A 17,702-nucleotide genomic window follows, 5' to 3' on the forward strand; every position below is an offset into this window, starting at 1 on the left:
TCGCAAAGAGTTTGACACAATTGAGTGACTGAACTGAACTGAACTGAACTGAGCTGGGTGATTTGGGATCAGGATCTCACAAGAGGTTGTCATCAAGATGTCAGCCACGGCTGGAGGACCTGCTTCCAGGGGAGCTCACTTACATCTATCATTGCCATAACACATTATCTCAAACCAAGTAGTTTAAAATAGCACAACTTATTATCTTACTGTCCTGTAAGTCAAAACTAGACTAAAATTAAAATGTTAGCTGGGCTGCATTCCCTTCTGAAGGCTCTAGAGGAGAAATTGTTTCCTTCTAGAGGCCCTTTACACTTCTTGGCTCATGCCCCTCTCTTCCATCTTTCAAAGCCAGCATTGGTAAGTCTGTTTCCTTTCACACTTCCATTTTTTCCTACTGCTTCTTTCACTGTCCTATCTATCTATCTATCTGTATCTTTCTCTCTCTCACTTTGGCTTCTGACTACAACCAGCAAAGGAGCTCATATGATTAGACTGTTTCCACCAAGATAATTCAAAATAGTCTCCCTATCTCAAGGTCCTTAACCTTATCACATCTATAAAGTACTTCTTGCCATGTAAGGTATCACATTCACAGGTCTAGGGATTAGGATGTGGATACCTTTGGAGGGTCATTATTCTTTCTACCACAGGGCTACAGAGACAGAAGAGGAGAACAAGCACAGGGAGGAGTAAAGGAGGCCACCCATTTGTACAGGTCATAAAGCCAACACTGATTTAATTAAGAGAAGCACTGAAGGAAAAACTTAACTTTGATTGCTCAGTTTACTTAGCACTACATTTGAGGTTGAAAATGCTAGATGCTGAAGCAGGGCAAAGAAGGTAAAATAAAGTAGGTAGAGAAGCCAAAATATTCCACAGACAGACAAATTTCTGTGCCCTCAAACTACCATTGTGATTTGGTGGTTTCAATGTTTAGAATCACAAACGCATGCAACAATTTACTGCTTCTCTTCAGTATATTACATGTTTTCAGTATAATAACTACATGTTACATATTTTTCAGTATCATATGATATATATTCAATATAATATTATTTCAAAATAGCTGAAATTCCTTCTCTCCAAATGCAATGTTCCATTCATACACCACCAGATGGCAGAGAAGAGCAAAGAATATATTCCTACATATCAAAAAAAAATTTTTTTTATATACTTGAAGAAGACCAGCCCTTAGCTAAAGGTGACAAACTTTTAACATCTTAGACTGAAAATCACCTTATTTTTTTAGCTTTTTCATTATGGAAAATTTCAAACATATACAAAACAAGAAGCAGTGTAATAAACCTCCATGAATCATCAATTAGCTTCAAGAATTATCAACACATGGCCAATCTCATCATCTGTATCTTTTCTTTGTCCCTTTCTACTTTTTGTATACAGAAGGTCCTTGTTGGTTATTTATTTTAAATATAGCAGTGTATACACGTCAATCCCAAACGCCCTAATTATCCCTCCCTACCAGGTAACCAGGAGTTCGTTTTCTAAGTCTGTGAGTCTGTTTCTGTTTAATAAATAAGATTCCTTATATCTTTCTTTTAGATATTTGTATCTTTTTTTTTAGATTCCACATATAACCAATATCATAAAATATTTCTCTTTGTGACTTAACTTCACTCCAGTTATGACTATCTCCAGGTCCATCTGTGGTGCTACAAATGGCATTATTTCATTATTTTTAGTGACTAACATTCATTGTATATATGTACCACAACTTCTTCATATAGTCCTCTGTCGACGGACATTTAGGTTGCTTCCATGTCCTGACTATTGTAAACAGTGCTGCAATGAACACTGGTGTACATATATCCTTCCAGATCATGTTTTTCTCCAGATATATGCCCAGGAGTGGGTTTGCAGGCTCATAAGGTAGCTAGCTCTACATTTAGTTTTTTAGGTAACCTCCATACTGTTCTCCACGGTGGCTATACCAATTTACATTCATACCAACAGTGTAGGAGGGATCCTTCTCTCCACACCCTCTCGAGTATTTCTTGTTTGTGGATTTTTTGATGACAGCCATTCCAACTAGTGTGAGGTGATACCTCATTGTAATTTTGACTTGCATTTCTCTAATAATTGGTGACATTGAACATCTTTTCATGTGTCTCTTGGCCATCTGTATGTCTTCTTTGGAGAAATGTCTATTAAGGTTTTTTGCCTATTATTTCATTGGGTTGTTTGTTTGGATGATATTAAGCTGTTCGTAAATTTTTGCAGACTAATCCCTTGCCAGTCACATCATTTGCAAATATCTTCTCCCATTCTGTGGGTTGTCTTTTGGTTTTGAAACTCTAATGTTTCCTTTGCTGGAAAAGCACCTTATTTTTAAAGGCTTGAAGAGACATGAGAATTTCACAATTTTCCTCTAATTGATATTTGTGCAACCTGTTAAAAATGTGTATTAAGACAATGTAACCAGGATAACCTCAGAATAGTTAGACAAGATCAGAAGTTCAGAGAAAACTAAGAATCACAGTAGTTTAAAAAGAAGCTACTGAAAACAAAAATTAAAAGGTCAAAAACCAAAACCCCACTGCTTTGGCCCTGACCTCTTTGAGAAAACTCAGTGGTTGCCTCCAGATCAATCCGACTTGACTGGCCCTCAAATTCAACTTGTCCCACACTCAACTCACCCTCTTCTTTCCACATTCTCTCTTCCTCCTATCTCCTGTTTCAGTTAAGAACTCAATCATCTACCTGGTTGCCAAAGTCAGAAATCCTCAGGCCATCCTTATTACTTCCATAACCCTCACACTGTAAAGAATGACTATTTTATTATCCCTTTTTCTCCATCTACTGGTTTGGAATTAATGCACTGTTTTTATTTTTTTAGCAGGTGTCCTAGGAATTACTGCATGCATATTTCACTTATCAGAAATAAAATTAATGCTTATCTCTATCCTATCCTTAGGTGACATGAGGATCATTTAAAAGGCATTATCGCCCTCCTTGATGATATTATTGTTATTACTGTTGTATATTTAAATTTTTTAACTTTACTGGGATAATATTCTTACTGTTTTGTATAGTCAGTGCTCATTAGATTTACTTCTATGTTTGCCACCTTATTTGTTCTTCTTCCCTTCTTAATCTCAGATCTTCCCTCAGCATCACTTTCTTTCTCTCTGAAGGGCACCTTTTACAATTTCCTACAGTAAGCATACACTGTAGCTGAACTCTCTTAACCTTTAGTTTGTCTGGAAAAAATACCTTTCTTTTACCTTCATTCTTGAAAGATAATTCTGTTTAGTGTAAGTTCTAGACTGGCAGATATTTTATGTCAGTCCTTTAAAGATAACCATTTCATGGATAAAGAAGATGGGATACATGCAGACAGACAGACACAGACATATACATGCAGATAAACACACAAAACAGAATACTAATCAATCATAAGAAAGGTAAATTTTAACACGTGCAATAACACGGATGGCCCTCAAGGGTATTATGTTAATTGAAAGTCAGATGAAGAAAGACAAATACTGTATGATTTCACTCACATGCAGAATATAAAAAAACATAACACAAAATAAATAAACAAACCAAATCAAACAAAAACAAACATGTAGATATAGAGAACAGGGCATCTGGTCCCATCACTTCATGGAAAACAGCTGGGGAAACTAAAGGAAATCGGTCCTGAATATTCATTGGAAGGACTGATGTTGAAGCTCAAGCTCCAATATTTTGGCCACTTGGTGTGAAGAACTGACTCATTGGAAAAGACCCTGATGCTGGGAAAGATTGAAGGCGGGAGGAGACAGGGATGACAGAGGATGAGATGGTTGGATGGCATCACCGACTCAATGGACATGAGACTGAGCAAAATCTGGGAGATAGTGAAGGACAGGGAAACCTGACATGCTGCAGTCCATGGGGTCGCAAAGAGTCAGACATGATTGAGTGACTAAACTGAACTGATACTGAACTGACAACAGGTATAGATGAGGCTCATGTGAATTTACAATATATATTATCTGTTCCATCCTACCCCAATATATATACAACAGTGGAGCAGGGTCAGGATAATTGCAATGAATACTTCCATTTGGAAAGAATAAAGATGGAAAAAACAATTCTAAAATCCCCCTGGGCAGATAATTACAAGGGGTTTCTACTCCGGGGGAGGGTGGATATTTTTTGAATAGGTCCTGATTTCCACTGTCGATTGTTCACTCCCTAATCCATTGTTCACATGGCCCTTGGTTCTGTCCTTTGACAGAATATGCTTTTCAGTTATTCTTGATCACTGTAAAGACGGCATTGGAAAATATGCCCTCCTTGAGGACTTAGCAGCTTTCTTTGCATGTTTCCTTCCCATAGAATGTTGGGGCCAACAGTAGGAGACTCTTTTAATCCAGGCTGGTGACACTTTGAATGTACAGTTCTCTCACAAATGAGCTTGATTTTTTTATTTACTTTAATCAGCTCCATATACTAATAGCCACATTCACAGCTGTTGTTTTTTTAAGACAACCCCTCCCTCATTGGAATCCATTCAGATACCTGAGCCCATTAAGCTTCTATTGGGATAGACACACCTCAAATCTCTTTTTTTTAATTATTATTTTGTCCAACAATTAATAAAAAGGACTTAATAAACCTCACTTTAACCCATTCATAGGCTTTTAACAATGAGTTTATGGTATGGACCTAACAGAAGCAGAAGATATTAAGAAGAGGTGGCAAGAATACACAGAAGAACTGTACAAAAAAGATCTTCACGACCCAGATAATCACGATGGTGTGATCACTCACCTAGAGCCAGACATCCTGGAATGTGAAGTCAAGTGGGCCTTAGAAAGCATCACTACGAACAAAGCTAGTGGAGGTGATGGAATTCCAGTTGAGCTATTTCAAATCCTCAAAGGTGATGCTGTGAAAGTGCTGCACTCGATATGCCAGCAAATTTGGAAAACTCAGCAGTGGCCACAGGACTGGAAAAGGTCAGTTTTCATTCCAATCCCAAAGAAAGGCAATGCCAAAGAATGCTCAAACTACCGCACAATTGCACTCATCTCACATGCTAGTAAAGTAATGCTCAAAATTCTCCAAGCCAGGCTTCAGCAATATGTGAACCGTGAACTTCCAGATGTTCAAGCTGGATTTAGAAAAGGCAGAGGAACCAGAGATCAAATTGCCAATATCTGCTGGATCATTGAAAACGCAAGAGAGTTCCAGAAAAACATCTATTTCTGCTTTATTGACTATGCCAAAGCCTTTTTCTGTGTGGATCACAATAAACTGTGGAAAATTCTGAAAGAGATGGGAATACCAGACCATCTGACCTGTCTCTTGAGAAACCTGTATGCAGGTCAGGAAGCAACAGTTAGAACTGGACATGGAACAACAGACTGGTTCCAAATAGGAAAAGGAATACATCAAGGCTGTATATTGTCACCCTGCTTATTTAACTTATATGCAGAGTACATCATGAGAAATGCTGGGCTGGAAGAAACACAAGCTGGAATCAAGATTGCCGGGAGAAATATCAATAACCTCAGATATGCAGATGACACCACCCTTATGGCAGAAAGTGAAGAAGAACTAAAGAGCCTCTTGATGAAAGTGAAAGAGGAGAGTGAAAAAGTTGGCTTAAAGCTTAACATTCAGAAAACTAAGATCATGGCATCTGGTCCCATCACTTCATGGGGAATAGATGGGGAAACAGTGGAAACAGTGTCAGACTTTATTTTTGGGGGGCTCCAAAATCACTGCTGATGGTGATTGCAGGCATGAAATTAAAAGATGCTTACTCCTTGGAAGGAAGCTTATGGCCAACCTAGATAGCATATTTAAAAGCAGAGACATTACTTTGCCAACAAAAGTCCGTCTAGTTAAGGCTATGGTTTTTCCAGTGGTCATGTATGGATGTGAGAGTTGGACGGTGAAGAACGTTGAGCGCCGCAGAATCGATGCTTTTGAACTGTGGTGTTGGAGAAGACTCTTGAGAGTTCCTTGGACTGCAAGGAGATCCAATCAATCCATCCTAAAAGAGATCAATCCTGGGTGTTCATTGGAAGGACTGATGTTGAAGCTGAAACTCCAGTACTTTGGCCACCTCATGCGAAGAGTTGACTCATTGGAAAAGACCCTAATGCTTGGTAGGATTGGGGGCAGGAGGAGAAGGGGACAACAGAGGATGAGATGGTTGGATGGCATCACCAACTCGATGGATATGGGTTTGGGTAGACTCTGGGAGTTGGTGATGGACAGAGAGGCCTGGCATGCTGCAATTCATGGGGTCGCAAAGAGTCGGACACGACTGAGCGACTGAACTGAACTGAACTGATATGTTCACATCCTTGATATGATCCTTGCTTTAAAGGCTAAGCATTTTTAATCAAACTTTATCATTCAAAGGTCTTGAGTTTTATCTTTTACCAGATAGAAACAAGAAGCATTTATATCTTCCAAACCTGCAAGTTCTGAACTTCTGTGCTCTCTTAATATCCTCTCAAATTAAGAAATTAAATTCCTTTTGACTTGTAAATAAACAAATTCTTTTTCAAGCCTCTCTCTCTTGTCATATCTTATCAAATGCAAACAATAGCAACTAACTCACACTATAAACACTCTGTTTTCCCAAAAATCTTCCCACAAAGAAAACTATAGGCCCAGATTACTTCACCATCACTGTCTACAAATATTCAAGTGAGAAATAAGCCTAATAACATCCAAATTATTTTAGAGACAAAAAATAGAGTATATTTTTCCAATTTATCTTATGAGACTAATGTAACTCTGATACCAAAATCCACTAAGAACAATCAGAAAAAGAACTTATAGGTAAGCTCACTGAAGAACATTTCTTCCTAAACAAAGTATCACACAGAAAACTGCAATATATAAACAGGGTATGATATCACAATTAATTTGTGTTTATAGAAATTATACAGAATCAATCTGGCAACAGAATATCAATCTTATTACTCAAACAGAATAGAGGAGAAAAATATGATTATCTTAAAAATGACAAAAAATATATTTGATTAAAGTTAATATCTATTTAAGATTTTTAAAAAATAAATCTTAGTGAACTGAGAAAAGAATTTTCTTAGTCTGAAAGAGGCATTTCAATTCAGTTCAGTTCAGTTGCTCAGTCGTGTATAAATCTTTGCAACCCCATGGACTGCAGCACGCCAGGCCTCCCTGTCCATCACCAACTCCCAGACTTCGCTCAAACTCATATCCATTGAGTCAGTGATGCCATCCAACCATTTCATCCTCTGTCATCCCCTTCTCCTCCCGCCTTCAATCCTTCCCAGCATTAAGGTCTTTTCCAATGAGTCAGTTCTTTGCATCAGGTGGCCGAAGTATTGGAGTTTCAGCTTCAGCATCAGTCCTTCCAATGAATATTCAGGGTTGATTTCCTTTAGGATGGACTGGTTGGATCTCCTTGCAGACCAAGGGACTCTCAAGAGTCTTCTCCAACATCATAGTTCAAAAGCATCAATTCTTCTGCGCTCAGCTTTCTTTATAGTCCAACTTTCACACCCATACATGACTACTGGAAAAACCGCAGCTTTGACTAGATGGACCTTTGTAGGCAAAGTAATGTCTCTTGTTTTTAACATGCTGTCTCGTTTGGTCATAGCTTTTCTTCCAAGGAGCAAGTGTCTTTTAATTTCATGGCTGCAGTCACCACCTGCAGTGATTTCGGAGCCTCAAAAAATACAGTCTGTCACTGTTTCCATTGTTTCCCCGTTTATTTGCCATGAAGTGTTGGGACCAGATGTCATGATCTTAGTTTTCTGAATATTGAGTTTTAAGCCAACTTTTTCACACTCCCCTTTCATTTTCATCAAGAGGCACTTTAGTTCCTCTTCACTTTCTGCAATAAGAGTGGTGTCATCTGCATATCTGAGGTTATTGGTATTTCTCCTGTCAATCTTGATTCCAGATTGTGCTTCATCCATCCCAGCATTTCTCATGATGTACTCTGCATATAAGTTAAATAAGCAGGGTGACAATATACAGCCTTGATGTACTCCTTTTCCTATTTGGAACCAGTCTGTTGTTTCATGTCCAGTTCTAACTGTTGCTTCCTAACCGGCATACAGATTTCTCAAGAGGCAGGTCAGGTGGTCTGGTATTCCCATCTTTTTCAGAATTTTCCACACTTGATTGTGATCCACACAGTCAAAGGCTTTAGTGTAGTCAATAAAGCAGAACTAGATGTTTTTCTGGAATTCTCTTGCTTTTTCTATTATCCAGTGGATGTTGGCAATTTGATCTCTGGTTCCTCTGCCTTTTCTAATCCAGCTTGAACATCTGGAAGTTCCCGTTTCACGAACTGTTGAAGCCTGGCTTGGAGGATTTTGAGCATTACTTTGCTAGTGTGTGAGATGAGTACAATTGTATGGTAGTTTGAACATTTTTGGCAAAACCTTTCTTTGGGATTGGAATGAAAACTGATCTTTTCCAGTCCTGTGGCCACTGCTGAGTTTTCCAAATTTGCTGGCACTTTCACAACATCATCTTTTAGGATTTGAAATAGCTCAACTGGAATTCCATTACTTCCACTAGCTTTGTTCGTAGTGATGCTTCCTAAGGCCCACTTAACTTCGCATTCCAGGATGTCTGGCTCTAGGTGAGTCATCACACCATCATGGTTATCTGGGTCATGAATATCTTTTTTGTATAGTTCTTCTGTGTATTCTTGTCACCTCTTCTTAATATCTTCTGCTTCTGTTAGGTCTCCTTATTGCCAAATTCAGACTTAGATTGAAAAAAGTAGGGAAAACCACTAGACCATTTAGGTATGGCCTAAATCAAATCCCTTACGATTATACAGTGGAAGTGAGAATTAGATTCAAGGGATTAGATCTGATAGACAGAGTGCCTGAAGAACTATGGACGGAGGTTAGTGACATTGCACAGGAGGCAGTGATCAAGACCATCCCCAAGAAAAAGAAATGCAAAAAGGCAAAATGGTTGTCTGAGGAGGCCTTACAAATAGCTGTGAAAAGAAGAGAAGTTAAAGGCAAGGAGAAAAGGAAAGATAAACCCATTTGAATGCAGAGTTCCAAAGAATAGCAAGGAGAGATAAGAAAGCCTTCCTCAGTGATCAAGGCAAAGAAATAGAGGAAAACAGTAGAACGGGAAAGACTAGAGATCTCTTCAATAAAATTAGAGATACCAAGGGAACATTTCATGCAAAGATGGGCACAATAAAGGACAGAAATGGTATGGACCTAAAAATATAGAATAACTAAGCCAATTATACTTTTATAAGGCTGTGAAAGGGTAAACTTTTGTTTCTTATGCTTCTTATGGTTACTTAATACAGTACTTTGTTCTTAGGGAAAGCTCCAAGATGTATCTTTATGAAGATTCTAGTTCTACTTGTTTTCATGAAACATAAATAATCAATTTGATTGATTTTTAAGAAATGAGCAAAATAAACTAGAAATATTATTTTGTGTATGGTTTAGAAAGTAGAAGTGTCATTCCTGGCCCTGCTATTAACTACGCAACCATAGCAAGTCACTGGGTCTTGGTTGCCATGTTTGTAAAATCAGAACTAGAGTACAAGACTGCTGTTGAGATCAAAACAGCCCACCTCGTTGGCCATTAAATTCTTTTTCTAAAATTGCAATTTAAGTATAGTTTATTTACAATATTGTGTTAGTTTCAGGTATACAGCAAAGGGATTCAGTCATATAAACATTTCTGCAGATTCTTGTCCATTATAGGTTATAAGATATTGACTACCATTCCCTGTACTATACAGTAAATCCTTGTTGCTTATACCTATTTTATGTATAGCAGTTTTATTTGTTAATTCCATACTCCTAATTTATCCCTCACCCTCTCCCTTTCCCCTCTGGTAACCATAAGATTGTTCCCTACATCTGTGAGTCTATTTCTGTTTTGTATATAGATTCATTTGCATTATTTTTTAGATTCCACATATACGTGATATTTATCTTTCTCTGTCTGACTTACTTCACTGAGTATGATATTCTCTAGGTTCATCCATGTTGTGGCAAATGGCACGGTTTCATTTTTTTCTTATGGCTAAGTAATATTCCATTGTATATATGTACCACATCTTCTTAAACCAACCATTGATGGGCACTTGGGTTGTTCCCACTTCTAGGCTACCATTCGTAGTGCTGCTGTAAACACTGGAGTGAATGTATGTTTTCAAATTAAGAGTTTTTTTTATCTTTTCTGGATATATGCCTAGGAATAGGATCGCTGGATAACATGGTAGCTCTATTGTTAGTTTAAGAAATCTCCATACTGTTTTCCATAGTGGCTGTGCCAATTTACATTTCCACCAACAGTGTAGCAGGGTTCCACTTTCTCAACACCCTCTCCAGCATTTATTATTTGTAGACTTTTTGATGATGGGGCTTCCGGAGTAGCTCAACTGGTAAAGAATCCGCCTGCAATGTGAGAAACCTGGCTTTGATCCCTGAGTTGGGAAGATCCTCTGGAGGAGGGCATGGCAACCCACTCTAGTATTCTTGCCTGGAGAATCCCTATGGACAGAGGAGCCTGGTGGGCTATGGTCCATAGCATCACAAGGAGTCAGACATGACTGAAGCAACTTAGGATGCATGCACGCAGTACTTTAAAATAATTAAGCCCTAAGCAAAATGTGAGATATTATTTGCATCAACACAGCCATAGAATCTATATTCCTAGAAGCTTAAGGAAAAGGAGAGAGAATTCTTGTAGTATGATCCTGCCTTATTTTGGGACCCTCATATACATACTTGGAGGGTGAAGGAGTGTAAAGTTTCACTTTGCCCAGGGACACAAACTCTTTAAAGTTATATAAGGAAATGTTTTAATATAAAAGAAATAGAAAATGTTCTACTCACCTGCTTTTAAAATAAGAACAACAGATACAGAAATTTCAAGAAGTATAAAATAGGAGGTAGCAGAAAATAGTAGAAAGAACATGAAACTCTCCAAGAAGCAGGGGACTAAGACTGTGGTTCCTGATCTGCCAGCAATTAACTCCAAAGTCACAACATCTGTCAAACTGGAGGTGTATATTAAAATACCTATAGAGTTTCTTCCACGTCAAAGCACAACAGCACCAAACAAAATATAAGAGATAATCTAAAATATGCTTTAGTTTTTCTCTGTTAAGGATAATTAAGGGAAAGGAGGAAACAGAGAACAGAATGAGGCAGATAGAAAGGCAGAAAGAAAGGAAGACAATTAGAGGTAAGGAGAAAACACACAAAGACCAAGAGGCAGACACACACAAACTACCCCTAACAACTCTCCTCAGCCAAAAAAAGAGTTGTACCAATAGAGACAAAGACATAAACTAACAAAAAGACAATCAGATATAGAAATAAATATGCATATGGAGACTTTGGCAGAGTAATGCTCTTATTTTGTTCACCTTGAAACTTTTTAAACACAAAACTACCCAAAAAATGTGTAATGTAATGCTGTAATTTTGCACTTAAAGGCATAAATAGAGCCAGATCAAGGCATGTGCCGCATGAGCATATCTAGATACAATCAAGCTGAAAGACTGAAGATTACCTATCTCTACCATATGTTACTCATATTTGAGGGCAAAATATTACTTGGTAATTTGAGATCTCACATCTTTGGGTCATTTCCAACCAAACAGGCCAAAGACGACCTTTCCTAAAACAGAAATGTATTTCAAGAATTTTTTTATGAATCAAGGCCCAGTATTACTTTGTTTCCAGATAGGCAAGATTTAAATGTTTTAACTTAGTAGTTACCGATTATGTAAAGTGTAAATCCCACATTGCCATTCAAAGTCCACAATGGGGATTTAGTTGTTAATCTTCTCTAAATTGTGCAGAGGGCACTGGATAATATAACTCCAGCACTTCCCTTCGATTCCCTCCCAGATGAGGCTCATCTGACCTTCTTCTGGCTTTTCTGAGCTTCCAGCCTCTATAGGAATTTATAAACTGGAGAACTAATTTATACTTTGCAACTAATCATCATAGAGGAGAGTAGAGGGAGCGCTACTAAGTTTTAAACCTGCTGTTGCAGGGTGGTGCGTGATACTCATTCACTCAGCCCAGACAACCCAGATCAATAAGAATGGGCAACACAAAGGTTTCTGATGTTTATTCCCATCTCTACTACCAATCTGTTAGAAAATCTGCAAACTGTATGAATTTCCACATCTGTTAAGAGAAAACTATTATTCAGACCTAATTTTGCAAGGAGGCAATAGTGGTAAAGAACCTGCCTGCCAATGCAGGAGACACAAGAAACGCGTTTCCCTAAGTTTGGAAGATCCCCTGGAGGAGGAAATGGCAACCCACTCCACTACTGTTGCCTGGAGAATCCCACTGACAGAGAAGCCTGGTAGGCTACAGTCCATAGGGTTGCACAGAGCTGGACACGACTGAATCAACTTAGCATGCACACAACTTCGCAAGAGTCATAGAAAGCTTTTCTCTATTATAGACAGTAACAGCTGAGAAGCACAAACTTTGCTGGTTTTGTGAAATAAGCCATTTTTTAAAGTCTCATTTGATAGATGAAGAAATTGAGGCTCAGAGATGGGGAGTGACTTGCCCAAGATCAAAAAAATATGGTTAGCAGCAGGACAAGTCTCCTGACAGGATGGTGCTCATTCTAGCATACCTATACGTATCTGTACATTGCCTATTTCTTTTTCATTCCTTTCCTCCTCCAAGCAAAGCTTGTTTGGTGGCAAGTAAACAATCAAAGTATTCTATTTCTCATTTATAGTTCTAGTCCACTGACTGTCATAAAGGGCTTAAATCTATCTTGACATTTCCCTTCAGCCAGTACCTGTAAAGTCTAATTATATTGAACCCCTGAACATCCAAGTCCTGAACTGCATTTCAAATACCTCTATTTACAAATTTTGCTATTTCCACTTATCACCACAGTACATCTGAGCCACAGATCAGCTCCTTGGGCCCTTCTATATCAAATATATTGTCTCTATCAACACTTTTTATTCATTTTGGTTTCTCATTGTGGGTATCTATTGTTGAAACCACAACAGACACAAGTATTCTTGCAGTGATTTCTTTCCTTATAAGAATCTGCTAAGCCTTTGAACTCAGAAAGAATGTGCGAGCAGGCCAGGGTAATTTCAAACAGTAAACAAAAGTTTGTTCTCTTTCACTCCTATTGCTCAGCTTTTTATCAATACCATTTATGCTGTTTTCTTCAAATGTCTAAATAATAAAGCAAGATAAGGGGTATTTTTTTCATTTGTTCTCTTTCAACATGTCCTCTCTGGGCCAGAAGTATCACCACTTGGAATGGCAGGGCATTCACCATGCCTATTGTGTATCCTGGGATGAATAATTCACTGAATATGATCACCCTAAGCCATGCTGAGCCATAGGATTAGGGACACCCTTTCCTCTAGAAGTCAGAAAAAGAAGAGACCCAAAGGAAAAGAAACTAAAGGAATGTTTTCTAAATAAAGTTAATTCTGAGTAATAGCTCACTAGGCACTACCTACTCTGCTTGATCTCTAGAATCTGAGTAATGGACCCAGGAACTGCTTGTGCCAAGTTTGGCTTCAGCCCCAGAAAATGAAAGAAAGAAAGAGAGGGGAAGGCATATGCTATTTCATAAGCAGACATGGTCTCGGAGTCTAGCCCCCAGACTTAGGGATATAGATTAGCTCTAGGGAGTGGAACTGACTAATTTTATTCACACACATATACTAAACACATACTACATGTTCTATGATGGCCATGAGCAACAAATTCAGTTGCATTATCTCATTTAAACCTCACAACAACTCAGAAAGACATTGTTTATCCTCATTTTACAGAGTTTAAAAATGGAGCCAGAAGGGTAATTAACTTATGTCAAAGTCATACAGATACCAAGCAGTGATGCTCGAAGTAGAAACCAATTCCAAACATAGCACTCTGGCCTCCACAGCACACATATACAAAAAAAAAAGACAGAAGGTGATACAGACAGAAAGGTATCTTTGAGCTACCTTATACAGTTAACAGAATGCTGTCACATTCCCTTCCTCATTATCGCTAAAGGCTATACTGTTGGGACAAATAAAACACCCTGAGATGAAAGAAAGGCAAGGATATCTCTCTATTTCCTCTCAGGGACACTCTTCCACCTACAGAACTGTCCAGGTTATTAAGAACTTGGATTAATTTTTTGGGTTCTGTCTAATTTTTTAAGATTCAAGAGCTTACTCAAGTCATTCATGCATTTCCATCAAGCAGACAAAGAGGAAGAGTAAATCCTAATAATTACTCCTTGGAAGATTCAGAGCAAAGTTCCTTCCAAGAATTGATGGTCAAAATATCCAGCCATAATACAAGCAAGCTTTAAGAAGCTCTTCTTACAAACCCTGACATGATGAAACTTTTCCTAAACTATCCAATCTAATAAAACCAATATAAAGAGCAACAATTCTGCATTTTTCTACTTTGAGTCCTGTAGGCTCCCTTTCCTAGCTTTGCTCCTATTACTCATAGTCTCTACAGTAGTCTTAATTGTGGACTTTTTTGGAAACCTCTCTCTCTCATTACTATCATCTTTAAGAAGCAGAGAGAAGTTCAGAATGTCATCAACATAATGATCGCCAATCTCTCCCTCTCTGATATCACAGTATGTTTCATGTGTATTCCTTCTACTATCATCTACACTCTGATGGATCACTGGATATTTAGGGACATCACATGTAAGGTCACCTCCTATGTGCAGAGTGTCTCCATCTGTGTGTCCATATTCTCACTTGTGTTAATTGCTATTGAAAGATATCAGGTGACTATGAACCCCAGTTCCAGAAAAACATCTATTTCTGCTTTATTGACTATGCCAAAGCATTTGACTGTGTGGATCACAATAAACTGTGGAAAATTCTGAAACAGATGGGAATACCAGACCACTTGACCTGCCTCTTGAGAAATCTGTATGCAGGTCAAGAAGCAACAGTTAGAACTGGACACGGAACAACACACTGGTTCCAAACAGGAAAAGGATTACGTCAACGCTGTATATTGTCACCCTGCTCTTTTAACTTATATGCAGAGTACATCATGAGAAATGCTGGGCTGGATGAAGCACAAGCTGGAATCAAGATTGACAGGAGAAATATCAATAACCTCAGATATGCAGGTGACACCACGCTTATGGCAGAAAGCAAACAGGAACTAAAGAGCCTCTTGATGAAGTGAAAGAGGAGAGTGAAAAAGTTGGCTTAAAGCTCAACATTCAGAAAACGAAGATCATGGCATCCGGTCCCATCACTTCATGGCAAATAGATGGGGAAACAGTGGAAACAGTGGCTGACTTTATTTTTTGGGCTCCAAAATCACAGCAGATGGTGACTGCAGCCATGAAATTAAAAGACGCTTACTCCTTGGAAGAAAAGTTATGACCAACCTAGGCAGCATATTAAAAAGCAGAGACATTACTTCGTGGGGTCACAAAGAGTTGGACACAACTGAGCAACTGAACTAAACTGAACTGATGAACCCCTGGGGCTGGAAACTCAGGGAAGCTCACATCTACTGGGCTATCACATTGATCTGGCTATTTTCCCTTCTATTATCTATTCCCTTCCTCCTATTCTTCCACCTCACCAATGAGCCTTTCCGAAACTTCTCTCTTCCCACTGACCTCTACCCACACTGGGTGGCCTGTGTGGAGAACTAGCCCTCCAAAATGAATCAGCTCCTCTTTACCACCTCCCTGTTTATGCTGCAATATTGTGTCCCTCTGAGCTTCATCCTTGTCTGCTACCTGAAGATTGTTACCTGTCTCTGCAGGAGAAATGGGAAAATAGACAAGAAGAGAGAAAGTGAGAGCTGGCTCAAGGAAAACAAGAGGATCAACATGATGTTGATTTCTACTGTGGTAACCTTTGGGGTCTGCTGGCTTCTTGTGAACATTTTCAATGTCATCTTTGACTGGTACCATGAGATTCAATGAGCTGCCACTATGACCTGTTATTTGTAGTATGCCACTTGACCGCTATGGTTTCTACATGTATAAATCCTCTCTTCCATGGCTTTCTCAACAAAAATTTCCAGAAGGACATGGTGTTGATAATTCACCACTGCTGGTGCTTTGCACCTCAGGAAAGATATCAAAATATTACCACCTCCAGTGTGCACACAGATGAATACAAGGGATCATTAAGATTAGCTCATACATCAACAAGTGTATAAGAACTGGTAACACTTAATGCCATAGGCCTTCTTATATGGGAGATGGAGAGGTAATGACTGGAGCTGGGCAAGATGCCAAGGAAGCCAGAACTGAAAAAAAAAAAAGAGTAATTTTATGCTAACCAGTTTTGCTTTAGGCCAGATCTATATGTCTCATATATCTACCCATTGCAAACATACACACACATATACATACATACCCTCTCTCTCCACCCTATTCTCTTAGGAGAATAATAACTCACACACCCAGCTGTCATCATTTGTGGCAAAAAAAGACAGTAAGAAAGCAAGAGGGACAAGGAACACTGATGGCTGGGGAACAAAATTCCCAGATATTATTATTAAATGGAATATCCTCAAAAGTTATTACTAATGATATGTCCACTAAAAACAATGCTATATCTCCTTAGTGTTGAAGCAATTCCACTTTCAGAAACAGAAATTGTATCTTTTAACCATTTAATTAATTAGCAATGTCAGAAAGATTCATTATAATTGACTAACTAGCTAAATAACTGAGTTTGGATTGGAAGTTGAAGGAATGGTTGATTTTGCCTAACATTTAAACTAAGTATTTTAAATACAATTAATTCTCATGCCTGAGTCAGATTCTCTAGTTTATGGCAATAGTACATTTTCTTCACTAACAATGCTATCAGTGCCACTCGAATTGGTCACAAACTCTTTAGCACTCCAATTATGCTTTAAACTAACTTATTAATGACCAATATAGATAGAGCTTTCATTACAAAATGACTTTTTATCTCTAACTCTTTATATATATATTAAGTAGGGGTTATTACAAGTCTATCATTGAGTCTGATGAACTTCATCAGTAACACACATAGTTAGCTCCAGATTTTTTAAAACCTCTTGCATAGCTTATGATTTAAACATTAAAAAAACATCTCTCATCCCTACAGAAAGCTACTGGTCAAATTAGCTCAGTGACTTTTACAAATGATGACCAGTTTTATCTCTTCCTCGGATACATATTCCTTATACTTTCTTATGCTATTAAACTTGGGGCTGCACCTTATTTGTATGTTAAAAATGCAACACACAATGTATTATCTTCTTTCTTTTGAATAAAAGGTCATGTTTCTCTGAATAACTGTGATTTTTCTACTGTGTGTATAGTTTTTGTTTCCACATGCATGTGTGCTAAATTGCCAGTCATGTCCGACTCTTTGCAACTCTATGGGCTGTAGCCCGCCAGGCTCCTCTATCCATGGGATTCTCCACGCAAGAATACTGGAGTGAGTTGCCATTTCCTCCTCCAGGGTATCTTCCTGACCCTCTTATGTCTCCTACATCGGTAGGTGGGTGCTTTACCATTGGTGCCACCTGAGAAGCCCTTTTGTTTCCACATTAGCCTCCATATTATCCCTCCTGAAAAAAATTTTTTTTTCTCTCTCTCTCCTCTACTTCCCTCTGTCTCTGTTTTTTCCCTTCATCTAGCTTTTCCTTGTCTTCAGAATTTCTGGTCTCTCTGTTACATCATTTTGGGGAAAA

General features: G+C 38.4%; 1 protein-coding gene and 1 pseudogene across 8 annotated transcripts in view; one reads left to right on the forward strand and one right to left on the reverse strand.

The window, feature by feature from the left end:
* The window catches only part of KLHL3 (kelch like family member 3), a 289,234-nt gene that overhangs the window by 175,069 nt on the left and 96,463 nt on the right, over positions 1 to 17,702 (reverse strand). The window lies entirely within an intron of this gene.
* Positions 14,371 to 16,187, forward strand: LOC145509384 (neuropeptide Y receptor type 6-like; annotated as a pseudogene).

The sequence above is a fragment of the Giraffa tippelskirchi genome, chromosome 6, assembly GCF_054371585.1.
Source record: "Giraffa tippelskirchi isolate mGirTip1 chromosome 6, T2T-mGirTip1v1.2.pri, whole genome shotgun sequence".
Taxonomy (NCBI): Eukaryota; Metazoa; Chordata; class Mammalia; order Artiodactyla; family Giraffidae; genus Giraffa; species Giraffa tippelskirchi.